We start from the raw sequence: 16421 nt of genomic DNA, 5'->3' as shown, positions 1-16421 counted from the left end.
GCTGTACAGGACATTGGTTAGGCCACTGTTGGAATATTGCGTGCAATTCTGGTCTTCTTTCTATCGAAAAGATGTTGTGAAACTTGAAAGGGTTCAGAAAAGATTTACAAGGATGTTGCCAGGGTTGGAGGATTTGAGCTATAGGGAGATGCTGAACAGGCTGGAGCTGTTTTCCCTGGAGCATCGGATGCTGAGGGGTGATCTTATCGAGGTTTACAAAATTATGAGGGGCATGGATAGGATAACTAGACAAAGTCTTTTCCCTGGGATCGAGGAGTCCAGAACTAGAGGGCATAGGTCTAGGTTGAGAGGGGAAAGACATAAAAGAGACCTAAGGGGCAACTCTTTCACCCAGAGGGTGGTACGTGTATGGAATGAGCTGCCAGTGGAGGCTGGTACAATTGCAACATTTAAGAGGCATTTGGATGGGTATATGAATAGGAAGAGTTTGGAGGGATATGGGCTGTGTGCTGGCAGGTGGGACTAGATCGGGTTGGAATATCTGGTCGGCATGGACAGGTTGGACTAAAGGGCCTGTTTCCATGCTGTACATCTCTATGACTCTATAATTACAATGTTTAAAAGACATTTGGATAAGTACATGAATAAAAAAGGTTTTGAGGCACATGGGCCAGCAGCAGGTAGGTGAAATTCCAATGCTTGAGATTGCATTCAGCATAGACTGGTTGGACCGAAGGGTCTGTTTCCATGCTGTGTGACTCCATAATTATACAAGATACTGGTGAGACCATACTTAGTACGGAGTACCATTTTTATCTCCTTACTGAATAAGACATAACCCAGGCAGTTCACTGAAGGTTCACTACACTGTGTTCTGCAATAGAAGGGTTGTCTTGTGATGAACAGTTGGGCAAGTTTGGCCTGGACTTTTTTGAGTTTAGAAGAATGAAAGATGGGATATGTTCCTCATTTTTACCAAAAAGTATTGACCTGAGTATGAATGTGAATTTTTGTGCAAATATTAGCTAAATCGAGAAAACTACCATTAATTTAAACAGGTTTGACACAGTGATAACCCTTACAATCATTAATTATGATTTGGAGATGCGGTGTTGGACTGGGGTGTACAAAGTTAAGAATCACACAACACCAGGTTATAGTCCAGCAGGTTTAATTGGGAGCACACTAGCTTTCCGAGCGACACTCCTTCATCAGGTCATAGTGGAGGGCTCAATCCTAACACAGAATTTATAGCAAAAATTTAGTGATGTAACTGAAATTATACATTGAAAAATTGATTGTCTGTTAAGCCTTTCATCTGTCAGAATACAGTGATAGTTTCACTTCTTTCATGTGTAAATCACAAAACCTTTTTTATATAAAAAAGGTGCATTCTCAGGTTAGCTGTTAACAATGGTGATAGCTAGGCAATATGTTGAAGGTGTTGGCCCCCTGTGTTCTCCGATTATGCCATGATGTTTAGATTGATTCTAATCTAAAAAGTGAGATTATCTCACTAATCTAAACATCATGGCACAGACAGAGAACACAGGGGGCCAACATTTTCAACATATTGTCTAGCTATCACCATTGTTAACAGCTAACCCAAGAATGCAACTTTTAAAAAAGGTTTTGTGATTTACACATGAAGGAAGTGAAACTATCACTGTATTCTAACAGATGAAAGGCTTAACAGACAATCAATTTTTCAATGTATAATTTCAGTTACATCACACTGTAAATTTTTGCTTTCAATTCTGTTAGGATTGAGCCCTCCACTATGACCTGATGAAGGAGCGTCGTTCCGAAAGCTAGTGTGCTCCCAATTAAACCTGTTGGACTATAACCTGGTGTTGTGTGATTTTTAAAATCATTAATTAATCTTCCTGCGGAGCTTATTACCTGTTATCAAATGCACTCATGGCTTGACCAACTGAAAATCATCACCTGAATCCTTTTAAAGTAGGATCTTGACCTGCCTGGGTTCAAGTCCCACCTGCTCCAGAGCTGTGTAATAACATTTCTCCGAATAGGTTGATTAGGAAAATAGGTTAATTTTTTAAAAATACAAATAGATCTAGAGGGCCCTCACTTGGTACAGTGTTAGTGTCTCTACCCTTGGACCAAGGAGGCCTGGCTTCAAGTCCCACCTACTGCAGAGGTGTGTACTAACATCTCTGACCCAGTTGATTCAAAAAATAGATTAATTTTATTAAAAAGAGGGTCCTTTTGTGCCCGCATCTTTTAACAGATTAATTAGAAAAATAGGTATAAGTCGCTCCAGGGATGGGTCTGCACAACTCTTTTCTTGGGCTGGGACTAGCCTATGAATACCATGAGTAGTGGCTCTATTTTAGTCTTCAACAATAAATGATGTTCCTTTCTAGTCGGGCTTCCTGAGTTATTGTGGACACCAATTTTGAAAGAGTATGTCAAATATTTATTGACATTAACCTTTTAAATTAGATGTGCACATTTTGAAATTGGTGTGCACTGCCAAAAGATAATTACCACAAGTAGCAAATGGCACAGCATATTGTGAATGAACTCAATCATGATCTGTTTTCTCATTGTTACTGATATCAATCTGTTACTAAGATTGTTCCATTGGTTTTTGACTAATGTAACACCAAGGACACTGTTGACTGCATCATTTGTCAATGTTAGCCCATCAACCATTATTTTATTTCTAAGTGTGATGACAGTTTAGTGTACACACTTTGGTGAAGCTACTATATTTGGTGATCAGAGGAACAAAACAACATTAGAATGAAATCAATTTATGACCTGATCTGTGTTTACTACTATGTTAAAATGTGTCAATGAGATGATAATGACTTCTGATATAATTTAGGGTAACTTTAAAGTTCAGTCTCTTTGGACAGAGATTTGTTAGCCAGGGTGGTTCATACAGTATCACATTGAAACACAAAAATATACAATATTTGACAAAGATTAGTGATAAGCCAGAGAACTTGGAAAGTTTTAAAAACGACCAAAGTATGACCAAAAAGAAGATAATCTATGAGGACAAACTTTTAAGTAATATCGAGCTGTACAGCAAAAGCTTATTTAAAGAAAGAGAAGCCTCTTGGAGAATAAAGCTACGGAAATAATGGGAGGCTCAGTGGTTAGCACTGCTGCCTCAGTGCCAAGCATCCAGGTTTGATTCTACCCTTTGGTGACTGTGTAGAGTTTGCACATTCTCCCTGTGTCTGCCTGGGTTTCCTCTGGCTGCTCCAGTTTCCTCCCAAAGTCCAAACATGTACAAGTTAGGTTGATTAGCCTTGGGAAATACAGAATTACAGTGGTAGGGTATGTGGGTGGGTTTGGATTGGATGCTCTTTGAATGGTCAGTGTAGACTCAGTGGGCTGAATGGCCTACATCTGCACCATAGGGATTCTATAAAGAGCCATGGTACACTTTTATGAATGTCAGCTACAACATCTGACACTCGAGGAGAGTCAAGAAGATAGACATGCATTGATAGCACTTTTATAACTGTTGGAGGTTATAAAGCAGCTTCCAAGAAGTGAAGTATTTCTTGAAGCATAGTCACTGTTGTTATGTTGTAAATATAGCAGCCAATATTCATAATATAAAGCTGGGTGCATAATATAAAGCTGGGTCATTCTGTTTTTATGATGTTGATTGAGGGATAAACGTCAGCCAGGTCACAGGGTCCAGGTTTGTTACTTGTCTTCAAAATAATGTATTTGGGTCTTTTACACCCATCCACCATGGTATGGTGGCACAGTGGTTAGCTCTGCTGCCTCATAGCGTCAGAGACCCGGGTTCAATTCCCACCTCAGGCGACTGTGTGGAGTTTGCACATTCTCCCCGTGTCGGTGTGGGTTTCCTCTGGGTGCTCCAGTTTCCTCCCACAAGTCCAAAAATGTGCAGGTTAGGTGAATTGGCCATGCTAAATTGCCTGTAGTGTTAGGTGAAGAGGTAAATGTAGGGGAATGGGTCTGGGTGGGTTGTGCTTCGGTGGGTCGGTGTGGACTTGTTGGGCCGAAGGGCCTGTTTCCACACTTTAAGTAATCTAATCTGAAACATTTGAGTAACAGATTTGATTTTTGTACTCAAAACCTGAAGTGGACCTTGAACCTAGAACCTGGTAAAAGAGGCAGGGGTGCTGCGAACTTAACGACAATGCTGTATGTTGGATTACAATGGCAATAGACTAAAAGAGAAGGGGTCGGGAGGTAAGTACAAGTAAATATTTCATGCATGTGGCTTGTAGTGGTTTGAGCAATGAAGATATTTTGATTTTTTAAAAATTTGTTTGTATTATTTACAGGAGTATAGATTAGGAATAGAAATGCAGCCTAGGTATCCTGAACTTGCTAGAAGTCTTAACAATAAAACCACCAAAGGTTTAATGCAAGTTGCTGCATAGTCCATGTAACACTTAAATTTTCTTTGTAAACGAACAAAGGAGGAGTTGGATAATTGATTTTAGTAGGGTTTAAAATTTTGATTTTTGCCTCCATATGCAGTATTAAAATCACAGTTGCTCAGAGAACTGATCTTTAAAAAAAAATGACAATTCCTTTTAGAGTCTTTCCTCATGGTATATGCATAGAATAATGACACAGTCTCCAGGCAGTGAAATGGTAGCAGTTTAAAAGCCTTACCAATTTTTCATCAACTGTGATGAATTGCATGTCCTTTGTTTGAGTCTGTACCAGTCATCGTGTGGAAGTGCTCAATTGCCTGTTCGGACTCAATATGTGGTAGACATGAACATGAAGCCTTTGTAGTCTGATGCTGTTTAAGTGATATTTGACCACTGATCCTCTTTGTTTTATGAATTTCCCACGATGCCTTACTGTGCACCATAACCCAATGTATTATTTGAAGGAGGCAACAACAGGGTGTGAATGGCTGTACAAAGAGCATGGGTGTTCTCTGCATTGATCACTGATCGCTAAAAGCAGAGGAACATTTCAGCCCACAATACTTCCAACAGACAAGTTGTTGCTTGTCTGAAAACTTTCAAATTCAGTAAGGGTGTAATGAAACTGTTAAGTGTAACAGTTATGTGGGATGTGTCAAATGGTATCTCCCAGAAAATCAGATTAAGAAACTCTGAAAAGGGAATGAAGCAGGATTGAACAGGATAGTTGTATTTGCACATGGAAATCTACTCCTCATTCGTAGTCTAGAAGGAACCTTGACTTGAATGATTCATTTAAGAAATTTCTTCAGTCAGTTTACACAAATGCTTTTACTGAAGAATAGATTTTAATGATGCTTAAGAAAGCCTTTCCTTACAAAATTCTTCACAAGTGTAGTATTTTTCTAGCATTATCGAAGATTCCACTTCAAGGAAAACTGCCTTACTAGATGATCAGTTTTTTTTAGCTAAATGGATATCAGTCAAGTTCTCCAAGCAAGCTTTGCTGTATGCCAACAGTATTTTTCAAATCATGGAAGGAGTTGAGGAGTCCCTTTTGGAAAGTTCAAGCTAGTCAATTGAATTGCAGATGTGCCTATGCAGTAAGTCATTTTCAGTAAATCAATTTAATAATGTTCTGAGAATCCCATGTGGACTATAAACCATCTTCTAACTGAACTTGTTTCGGAATATATATTAGTGGAACTATTTTTATGAATGCTATTTAACTAGTTATTGTGACTTGCAGACTGTGCATTGAAGCAAAGCTATTTTGTTTGCACATAGACTCAATCAACAGTGTTAGTTAGGAATAAAACTGTGAAATGATGAAAGTATCAACAGGACTGATACTAACTATAAAGAGAGATACAGAGTGAATGTGTCAGGTTGATGATCTATCATCAGAATCTGAGCAGTTTTCTCAGAAAAGATGGAGAGAAGCTACTCCCATTAGTGGAAAGATCAAGAATCAGACAATGGCAAACATATTTCTTTCACGAATGGTTAGGATTTGGATACTATTGCCTGAGTAGATGGTGGAGGCAAATTCAGTTATAGCTTTCAAAAGGAAATTAAATGTCTGAAGTGAAAATCAAGTGCGGGACTACAAGTGAAGGGTGGAGGAGTGGGTCTAGCTGAGTTATTTTAGCAGAGACGTGAGATAGACATGATGGGCTGAACAGCAGTCTCCTGTAATGCAGCCATTCTCGGATTCTATTCTATTCCTTCTCACTCTCCAAGCATAGCTAAGCCATACGCTTAAGAAATAGTTTTGTGTCAATGGGTCTGATGGTGGGTGCAGTAAATCTCCAAGCAAGTATAAAGCTAAGTTCCAAAGTTCTGAAACAGCCCTGTAGAATACATTTGTTTTTTAAACTGGGGCATGCTTTAGTGAAGGAAGGAACTTGCAAAGATCTAAAAAAAAAACCATAAACTAAGAGAGAATGGAGCACATATCTTTTTTCTGAAAGACTGGTTCCCTTACTGTAATGTTGCTTTTAAATTTTTGTTTACCTAAGGTGGTCAGTCCTACTTGAGGATTGTATCCTTTTTCAAGTGGATGCACTGTCAGATGGGTCATGGTAGTTTCATCATGTATTTAGCAAAGAAAAGTTCTCTGAGAGTACTAACGGGCAGAGACCTGGCCTGGCATAACCAGATCCCAGCCTAATTCCTTGCTCCTTCAGTAAAATATTCATGGTTTGTGGGGCCAGTGGTAGTGTGCAGTAAACTGGGAAATGCTTTCCTTTATTCTCTCTAAGGTCATATTGTAGTCATGTGCAAGGAAAAGATACTACAATTTTGCAAGTGTGCCTTTTAATTGGTGCCGTCCTATAGATTAGAGTAGAAAAGCTGAGTGCTTTCTTTTAATAGAAACATGCAGCTGCTATATCAGTTAAGGAACAGTGACAAATCAATTATGTTTCTGTGCACCTGCAATTCTCCAGCAAGGAGTTTCTGCAATAAAGATGTGCATGCAGCCAATTGTTCCTGTCCTAACTTTGAGTTTTACATCATGGAGTCATAGAGCACAGAAATAGACACTTCACTCCAACTCACCAGTTCCAACCAGGTTTCCCAAACTAAACTAGTCCCATTTGTCTGCATTTGACCAAATGCCTCTAAAGTTTATCTATTCATGTACTTATCCAAATGTATTTTAAATGGTGAAATTGTATCTACAACTTTTTCTGTCAGTTCATTCCACATGCAAACCAGTTTTTGTGTGAAAAAGTTGTACCTCAGATCCATTCTAAATCTTTCTCCTAAAATTACATTTTCTAGTTTTGAACTCATCTCCCTAGGGAAAAAAACATTTGCTATTTACCTTATCTATGCCCCTCATGATTTTATAAACTGCTAGGTCATCCCTTAACCTCCTACGCTCCAGGGAAATATTATTTTTAAGCAACCTGTTCATAATATGACACACCTCTGGAGCAGATGGGACTTGAATCTGGTACAATTGCGCTATAAGAGCTCACTGAGCTTTCCCCTTACCTTTACAAATATTTTCTTTTCAAATATTTATTCACTTCCCTTTTTGAAGTATGGTGTGGACGTGCTGGTGTTGGACTAAGCTGGACAAGGTCAGAAGTCATACAACACCAGGTAATCATCCACAGGCTCTTCCCTCCACTTTATCTGACAAAGGAGCAGCACTATGAAAGCTTGTGATTTCAAATAAACCTGTTGGACTATAACCCAGCGTTGTGCGACTTCTGGAGTTTTTAAAAGTAATTATGGATTTGTCACCTTTGGTTTTCTTTTTACAGTTTGTTCACAGGACATAGGTGTCACTGGCTAAGCCAGCACTTAGAGTCATAGAGATGTACAGCATGGAAACAGACCCTTCAATCCAACCCATCCATGTCGAACAGGTATCCAAACCCAATCTAGTCCCACCTGCCAGCACCCAGCCCATATCCCTCCAAACTCTTCCTATTCGTATAACCATCCAAATGGTCTTTTAAATGTTGCACTTGTACCGGCCTCCACCATTTCCTCTGGCAGCTCATTCCATACACTTACCACCCTCTGTGTGAAAAGGTTGCCCCGTAGTTCTCTTTTCTATCTTTCCCCTCTCACTTTAAACCTATGCCCTCGAGTTCAAGACTCCCCAACCCCAGGGAAAAGACTTTGTCTATTTATCCTATCCATGCCCCTCATGATTTTGTAAACCTCTATATGGTCACCCCTCAACCTCCTTCACTCCAGGGAAAACAGCTCCAGCCTGTTCAGCCTCTCCCTATTGTTCATTCTGAATTTCCCAGAGTGCAATTAAGTGTCAATCATGTTGCTGTGGTTCTGGAGTCACTCGTAGGCTACACCAGGTAAAGATGGCTGATTTCTTTGCTGAAAAGACATTAGTGAAACAGATGGTGTTTTTTTTATCAACGTTGGTTGCATGACCACCATGAGCTAGTGACTCCACTCTATCAACATAACTCTGTGCCGTCTTTAATTTCAAATACGTATTCAACCTTTCTCCCTTGAGAGGCAAAGATTTCTTCCTGGAAAGCATGACAAATAATGAGCAGCCAATTAACTAGTATTGGTGGTCTGTATTCCTTTTTGCAGTGTATGAAAAATGCCCAGAGAATTTTGGTGCATGAGATAGAGAAAATTTAACCCATAGATGACAGTTTCCTTTCAACATATATTTGTTTGGATTAGCTCTGGTCAATTTATTCAGAATTAATTACATTAAGTATCTCATGCTCCAATTGATCAGGAATATTAAAAAAAAACTTAATGCTTATGCTCTGTCTAGAACCTCCCAGTGAAATATTGGTACAATGATGTCCCCACTACTCTTAAATCAAAATTGGAAAATTAAGTATTTTGGAGGGCAAAATATTCAGTGAACAGAATGTTTGCTTTGCAGTTATCTAATCAAGTGTTATGAAATTAACAACTTTAATTTTATTTTATAATAGGCATTGAAAGTTAAAGCATACCAGTATTAATTAGGTGTAACTTATGTTCATTAATGTAAAAAGAAATCTGGTTGCTGTTTTCTTTCTTTCAGTCCATTACTCGTTTTAGTGCATAAAACTTGTGGAATTTGGAAACTAATCAGACCAAATAAACCTTTTTGAATGACAAGTGCAGGCAGAAGCTTGCAAATTTCTGAACTTTCTCGCACTCAATCCCCTTTTCACCAGAATCCAAGTACCAAAATGAACTGAAATTAGAGTTTCCTCTACATTTGAAATGGAATTCATTTCTCACATATGCTTTCTTAATAAATGTTATTTATGTAGACATTCTGTAAATTTTTCCCATTCATTTATACCCATGTTAATTGAAAGCTTATTCAACAGTTTATAGTCCAATATTTATTTGGCAATGACGTATCACTATATTGTCTTCGTAAATATGGAAAGTAGGTTAAAGATTATTGTCTACGTTGATTAATACTCCAGAAATTGTTTCTGTTATACCTAATTAGTGGCTTGGAATTTTACCTTGCTCTGCACAGATCTTTGAAACTATAATTTGAATAACTTTATTTGTGTCATTCATGTCAATTTATCTAGTGTGCTGTCATGGAACATCATTTAAAAAAACGATGCCATGTGGTGTGATGGGCAGCTTGTTAAAAGCTAATTGACTCTGATCTCTGTTAATTAGTACAAGTAAATGTTATAATGAGGCTTTCAAGAGATCATCTGTAATAGATGAAAGCAGGGGTTTTACTCAGTGTCAAGGCCTTCCTGGTAATTATCGAGTCTAGTGACCCAAGAGCAGGAAGGTCTACCAGTACAGTGGCCCACTAATAGGGGCTTTGTTCACTCTGTGTTGCAGCCAATTCAAGTTAATACTTTGTGATAAGGGCATAAGTTAGCTCGATTCCAGTTACCATTTTAAAATAAACCTATGTAATGTCATGTCCTTATATTTCAGATATGTATTCTGTTCATTTTTCCATATTAGTATGACATATATGAAACATACAGGCTCACTTGTGCAAAACTAAGGATAACAAACATTGTTTTAAAACAAAGATCAAGCAAAAATTTCTGCATTGAAGGCTACCTAATGATCTTAGTATTTGTGAAATACATTCTCAAAATACAATATCACTTTTAGAAATACTGTTCGAACATGTTACACCTGAGGCGGATTGGAGTGGAGAGGTAGTATACTTTAAAGCAGTCTGAGCTTTTAACTTGAACCAGAATTGTTCTGAATGGACGCAGTTGGGACACCATGTGACGAGTATTTTGTAAATGCGTGATCTATTGTTTAATGCTGAGAAGCTTAATTGGCAGAAAATAAACTCTTAACTTTAACTCCCTAAGAAAAATTTTTAAAATTTGCAATTCCAAGACCTCTCAGCGCCAGAGACCCGGGTTCAATTCCCGCCTCGGGCAACTGTCTGTGTGGAGTTTGCACATTCTGCCCTTGTCTGAGTGGGTTTCCTCCGGGTGCTCTGGTTTCCTCCCACAGTCCAAAAATGTGCAGGGTAGGTGAATTGGCCATGCTAAATTGCCCATAGTTTTAGGTAAAGGGGAATGGGTCTGGATGGGTTGCTCTTTGGAGGGTCGGTGTGGACTTGTTGGGCCTATTTCCGCACTGTAAGTAATCTAATCTAATCTAAAAAATTTCATCCTTTAACCTGAGTTCAGTTTAGTTTCTACAAATAAAGACCCTTTCCAGCTTGTTCCACAGCAACAGTAAGCAAATGTTCAAGATTTAATTTTTTAAAAGTCATCATATTCACCATGTAAATACAGCGCTTACAATGAAAGCCGTATTTATAAATTTGTAGTATTTTGTTGCTGGCTTTAAGTATTTTTATTTCTGTTTAACTGGGTGCCAAGGTGGCTCAGTGATTAGCACTGCTGCCTCACAGCGCTAGGGACTCAGGTTTGATTCCAACCTTGGACGACTGCCTGTGTGGAGTTTGCACATTCTCCCCATGTCTACATGGGTTTCCTCCGGGTACTCCGGTTTCCTCCCACAATCCAAAGATGTACAGATCAGGTGAATTGACTGTTGTAAATTGCCCATAATGTGCAGAGATGTGTGGATTGAGTGCATTAGTTAGAGATAAATGCAGAGTAATAGGGTAGGGGAATGGGTTTTGCTGGGATACTCTTCGGAGGGTCAATGTGGACCTGTTGGGCCAAATGGCCTGTTTCCACGGATTCTGTGGTTATGTTTAGTCAGACTGCATTAAGAGAAAATCTTTGGACACTTCAGTTTTGGGGTAATAGTTATGATTCAATTACATAGACAAAGCTCTTGTATATATTTCACATTAACACACTAAAACAATTCGTGATGGTAAGTACAATATAGCTGGGAAGGTTTAATCAAAGTGGATGTGGGTCATGCAAGTTGCACCCTCCTTATTCAAGTATAGTCTTTTAAAGTTCCCAATAAACTCTGTATCAATTATTAGTTAGTCTACCCTAGTTTCAGAACCTGTTCATAAAATATGCCAAAAAAAGTCCTGAAATGTTATTGGAAAAGCTAACCTTTTCTAAAATTTAGCAATTTATAACACATTACCTGTGTGTACAGAGTGCTAGACGTTGCCTTAGGCTGCAAGAAATTACACTGTCATCAGAGGATATGCTAACCAATTAAGCATTTGATTTCCTTTTGCCGCATAATTGAAGTTAATCCAGAACCAAAAGGAAAATAATCTATCAAGAAGACATAGGAAGATCTATGGAACTGTCTGGATCTACACCCCTTTTATGCTAAGGGGCAGTTTAGGTTGACTGTTCCAATTGAGTCAGAATAGATTAAAAGGTATAAATTAGTTTATAGAAGTAATACTAGCCACAGGCATCTTTGGAGTTCGTGTTAAAACCTGTACAGTATCTGCAATATTGACCTTTCTGTATTGTGCTAGACATACAGAAAATAATCTTGATGACTGAATTCTTGGCTGAACAGTAGTGTTTTCTTTTCATACGAATTTGTCATGAATTGAGCGTTCCTATAAAGTTCTTACATAACTTAGGCATCTATCTCTCAACCTAAGTTTGACATTTGCCAAACAGCTAAACACACAAATGTGTGATTTGAATATATTTTTGTTGAAATAGAAACTTTTTTTCTTGGCGGATTGAAATTGAAAATGAAAGTTTAATATATATTTGAATGATAATAGTACGGAACCAGTTGTTAAGAAGAAAATGCCTTTTACTTTAAGAAGAATTGACATTTATTTAATGAAAAAAAGGGAAATGACTAAATTGGTTGCAATGTAGAAAAGAACAAACATTTTAGGATGAAAATATAATTCCTTGAATAAATAACTTTAGAATGGTGAAGTAATGTAGAGAAAGACCTTATGTGACCACATAATCATGTCACATCTAGCACTTAATGTTGTCTTGACAGGAGCTGTGGGGTTTGCATTTGCATTCTGCCAAATTTACATTTCTGAAGCACTAAATGTTCCAAGTGTTGCCAGAGTTCTGAATTGTCTTGAGTAAATTTTGCATTTTGGTCTGCAAGTTGGATCAATTTTGTGTCCTGCAAGCTCCATTGTATTCTATGCCAATGTAATGTTCTGCTGTTATAACCAGCTCACATCGTATACACCATTCGTTATGTTTGCCTATCTTGGCAACTATGTGGAGTTTAGCTGACAAAATCTTGCCCAAGAGAGAGGGGTTTTTTTTAAAAAAAAGAATATAGGTAAGTTTTATAGATGACTTGTAGATGCACAGAATACGTTTTGTTCTTTTCACTTGCTTGACATGCAACAACCAAAGCAGACTGAGTAAACTAATGCTTGGGAGCAATCTGACTGTAAAAACGTGGGAGTAATTGGGGAAAAACAATGAACATTTATTTCTCATACTTGGCAGTTTGGAAAAGTGCCCACAAAATGATTTACTGAACCTGTAGGAACAGGAACATCACGTTTGCAGACACAGTCTGACAAATCCAGCTCCTATTTAAATTCCAAACCATGGTGTTATCAATTGGTGAGTTAGGATGTTGGGTGAAACGAGTCAGAATCCAGTTATCAGTTAAGTGTCCCTCAAATTTTCTTTCCCCATTTAGTACTTAGTAGAAATATGTACCTAGACGTAGTCTACATATTGCTAATGAAAAGCTTCAGGTGTGAAATTTGTCTCTAGTGAGCCCAGAAAAATCAGGTGGGGTGTAAAATTAACTGCTGATTTATTTTTTAAATCCGTTTTTATTATACTATGGTCCCAAAACTAAGACCACTCTCATTGTGTCCCAGATATCTGATGTGTAAATAGTGGTGATATGTTTTTGGAATTGCAGCAATTTTTTTTTTAATAGCCATAGTGTCTTGATCTTCACTTTGATTCGAGAAGATGTTTGTAACTTAAGTTCTTCCCCCTCATTGGCTTTAAAAATTTTTGCTGTACCCTCGAACATGGAAGGAGATGGCAATTGGCTTAATTCAGCTAGATGACGAAAGCTATCAACCCATACTGAGTAGAATCAAATACATTTTTTCTACCCCTATCATATTTGTCCTTTTGAACTTTAGTCTTCAAAATTATTCATTATGCTTTTTATTATTTTTTGCAACTTTGGATATCATTCTTCTAACCATAAGCTAAATCATAATTTGAATGTCTTCCTTGCACAGTAGTACAAGCTGTTCCCATTTTAGTATATGTGCTTCTGATCTTGCTCAGTGCCTTCATTTTACTATTTATGTGAAATTTATCAGAACTGTAGGTCAAAGAACTGGAGCTGTATTTATCAATCCAGATGATTAATAACATTCTTTTTCAAGTGCAGTAGTTTGTTTTCGGTTTCCTATAACAGGAGAAAACTTATAACAAAAAGGTAGTAGAAGTCAACAAGTGGCTTTTAAAATAAGTTGTATCTGTAATTTTCCCTGTTACTTGCCTACTTGAAGTTATTCCGTATTAACTTAATGGTACAGTGGGATGTCTTGTGGTTAACATTTTCACAAGCTTGAAATGTATTGTTCAGCATCATCCTGGCAAGAAAAGTCTCAGCATGTGACTCACGTTTGCTGCTTATACTGAAACAGAATGATTCTGGGAATAGCGTAAATATCTCTACCATTTTGTATGATAGTTATCCAACATTTTTGCAATTAACTTTGAACATGACTTACTCTAATATAGTCTTATACAAAAAATAGTAGCTTATATATTTTGATTGTCAGGATTTTTCTTAAATCTTTACTTAAAATCAAAACAGTGAAATACAAGGGGATAATTGTGTTTGTGATCAAACACCTTTGGAAGAATTGAGCAGATTTAAGAATATGGTGATGCAGAATGATGAGAAGATGATTGAAGTTGTGATGTCCAATCTGGCCTTACTCTGAAGAGATGGGTATATTTTCTAGGTAATTTGGAGTTATTTTATTTCATTTAAACTTTATCCTGTTTCTACCTTAAGGTGCCTTGCACCTTCCTTCAATGTAGAGGTCAAACAATTGGCACACTTGGCTCAGGTGCCAATACTACTATCTGTTTGGCATTTTAGGATGCATGTGTGCCACAAAAGCTTGAATCTTATCATTACCACTATGTTAACTGCTTTCTGATTGGCTTGAATCTTAGGGTAGGAATAACATTGAGGCTATCAGAACACATTGTTAAAAAGTAACTCAGTTAGCAACATTTAGTATCCATAAATGTGCAATGTGAGGCTGGGAAATTGCTGTCTGATTTCCTGCTCCTACATTTTTTTTAATGCCAGTACCACCTCATGGCTCATGACAGTAGCCAGCAATGGTCACTACTTATATTGCACTTCTAACATAATTCAATGTCGGAAGCAATGGGGTGATCTTACGGAAGTTTATAAACTTATGAGGAGCATTAATAGGGTGAATAGTCAAGGTCAAGGGCAGGGGAGTCCAAAACTAGAGGGCATAGGCTTAAGGTAAGAAGGAAAATATTTAAAAGGGACTTCAGGCAAGTCTTTTCACACAGAGGGTGGTGCAAATGTCAAATGAACTGCCAGAGTGAGGGCTGTTATAATTACAACATTTAAATGATATCTAAATGGGTATATGAAGGATGTAGAGGGCTATGGGCCAGATGTTGGCAACTGGGATTAATTTAGGATGTCTGGTCAGCATGGGCAAGTTGGACCAAAGGGCCTGTTTCCATGCTGTACATCTCTATTCTTCACAGCGCATTTATAAATGTAAATATGACACCAAGCCAAGCTTTTCCAGGAGAGCTTCAAAACCGTTAGCTACCCAGCAATGTGGAAAATTGCCTAGGTATGTCCAGTTTACAGAAAACAGGACAAGTTCAACCTAACCAATTACCGCCTTATTAGTCTACTCACATTATCAGCAAAGTTAAAGGGTTGTCAAAAATGCTTATTGATCGACAGTTGGAAAGGGGTGGCCTACTTACTGATGCTCAGTTTGTCTTCTTGCAGGATCACCTGGCTCTTTAACCTCAATTTTAGCCTTAGTCCAAAAATGGACAGAAGACCTAAATTCCAGAGGAGTGGTGTAAATGACTGCACAATTAAGGCAGCATTGGACCCAAGTGTGGCATCAAAGAGTCTGAGTAAAACTGAAGCTAATAGAAATTGGTGTGTTTGGACGTCTCTCCACTTGTTGAAGTCATATATAGTACAAAGGAAGAGGGTTATAATTGGTAGAGGTTAATCATCACAGCTACAGGGCATCACTGCATGAAGTTCCTTTAATGTTTCCAGTTAGTGAATCAAAACCCTCTGAATTATGTAATTCTGATTCAGAGTTGACAACTTTCTCAGAGTTCTTTATGCAAAGTATTTGCCCATTGAGGATAAACAGATCAATCATGCTATAATTGAATGGCGCAGCAGACTCAATGGCCTACTCCTGTCTTATGGTCATTGGAATTTTAATTGTTCCAGTCATTCACATGCTTTGGGACTTTCAACCTATTCTGCGGCATATCATTCAGGATAAGTTAATGAGCATCTTCCAAGAGGAAGATCCAGGTCATGCAGTCGCCAATTTGGAAGACACTTTCACCTGCTCTAATTAGCAAGTGACTTGATGTTCTGACCCAAAGTTAGCACATCCATGATTCAGCTGATAAAACTGAATTATCTTGAGTTTGATGGTTGTGGGTTCGCTCTCCACTCCAACTTGAATGCAAAAATCTTGTCTGACACCCTGCATGACAGAGAGAGTGCGACACTGTTAGAGGACCCATTGTTGGGAAACAATGGTAAAATGAGATCTGGTATGCTTTCTCAAAGGAACATAAAGGATCCCACTGTATCTTGTGAATGGCATAAAACCTAGACTTATTGAAGAATGGATGGTGATAAGTTTCAACAGGACTTTAGACAAGCTGGTGGAATAAGTAGACAAGTGGCAGATGAAATTTATCACAATGAAGAATGAGAAGAGGAAATATGATACATTGTACAATTTGAAATGGATGCAGCAACAGAACAGTCTGAGGATTTGTGTGTTAAAGGTGCCAAGGTAGATTGAGAAAGCACTCAATAGAACATATGGAATCCCAGATTTTATAAACAGAAACACAGATTATAAAAATAAGCAAATTATATAAAACCTTGTTTCAGTAATGACTG

At 37.9% G+C, this 16421-nt stretch overlaps 1 protein-coding gene across 2 annotated transcripts in view; it reads left to right on the top strand.

The window, feature by feature from the left end:
• Positions 1–16421, top strand: part of LOC122549133 (ADP-ribosylation factor-like protein 15) — a 249336-nt gene that overhangs the window by 140325 nt on the left and 92590 nt on the right. The gene's annotated exons all lie outside the window — the stretch shown is intronic.

The sequence above is a fragment of the Chiloscyllium plagiosum genome, chromosome 1, assembly GCF_004010195.1.
Source record: "Chiloscyllium plagiosum isolate BGI_BamShark_2017 chromosome 1, ASM401019v2, whole genome shotgun sequence".
NCBI classification, from domain to species: domain Eukaryota; kingdom Metazoa; phylum Chordata; class Chondrichthyes; order Orectolobiformes; family Hemiscylliidae; genus Chiloscyllium; species Chiloscyllium plagiosum.
The sequence above is the reverse complement of the archived record's forward strand: the minus strand, read 5'-3'. Positions and strand labels throughout refer to the sequence as shown.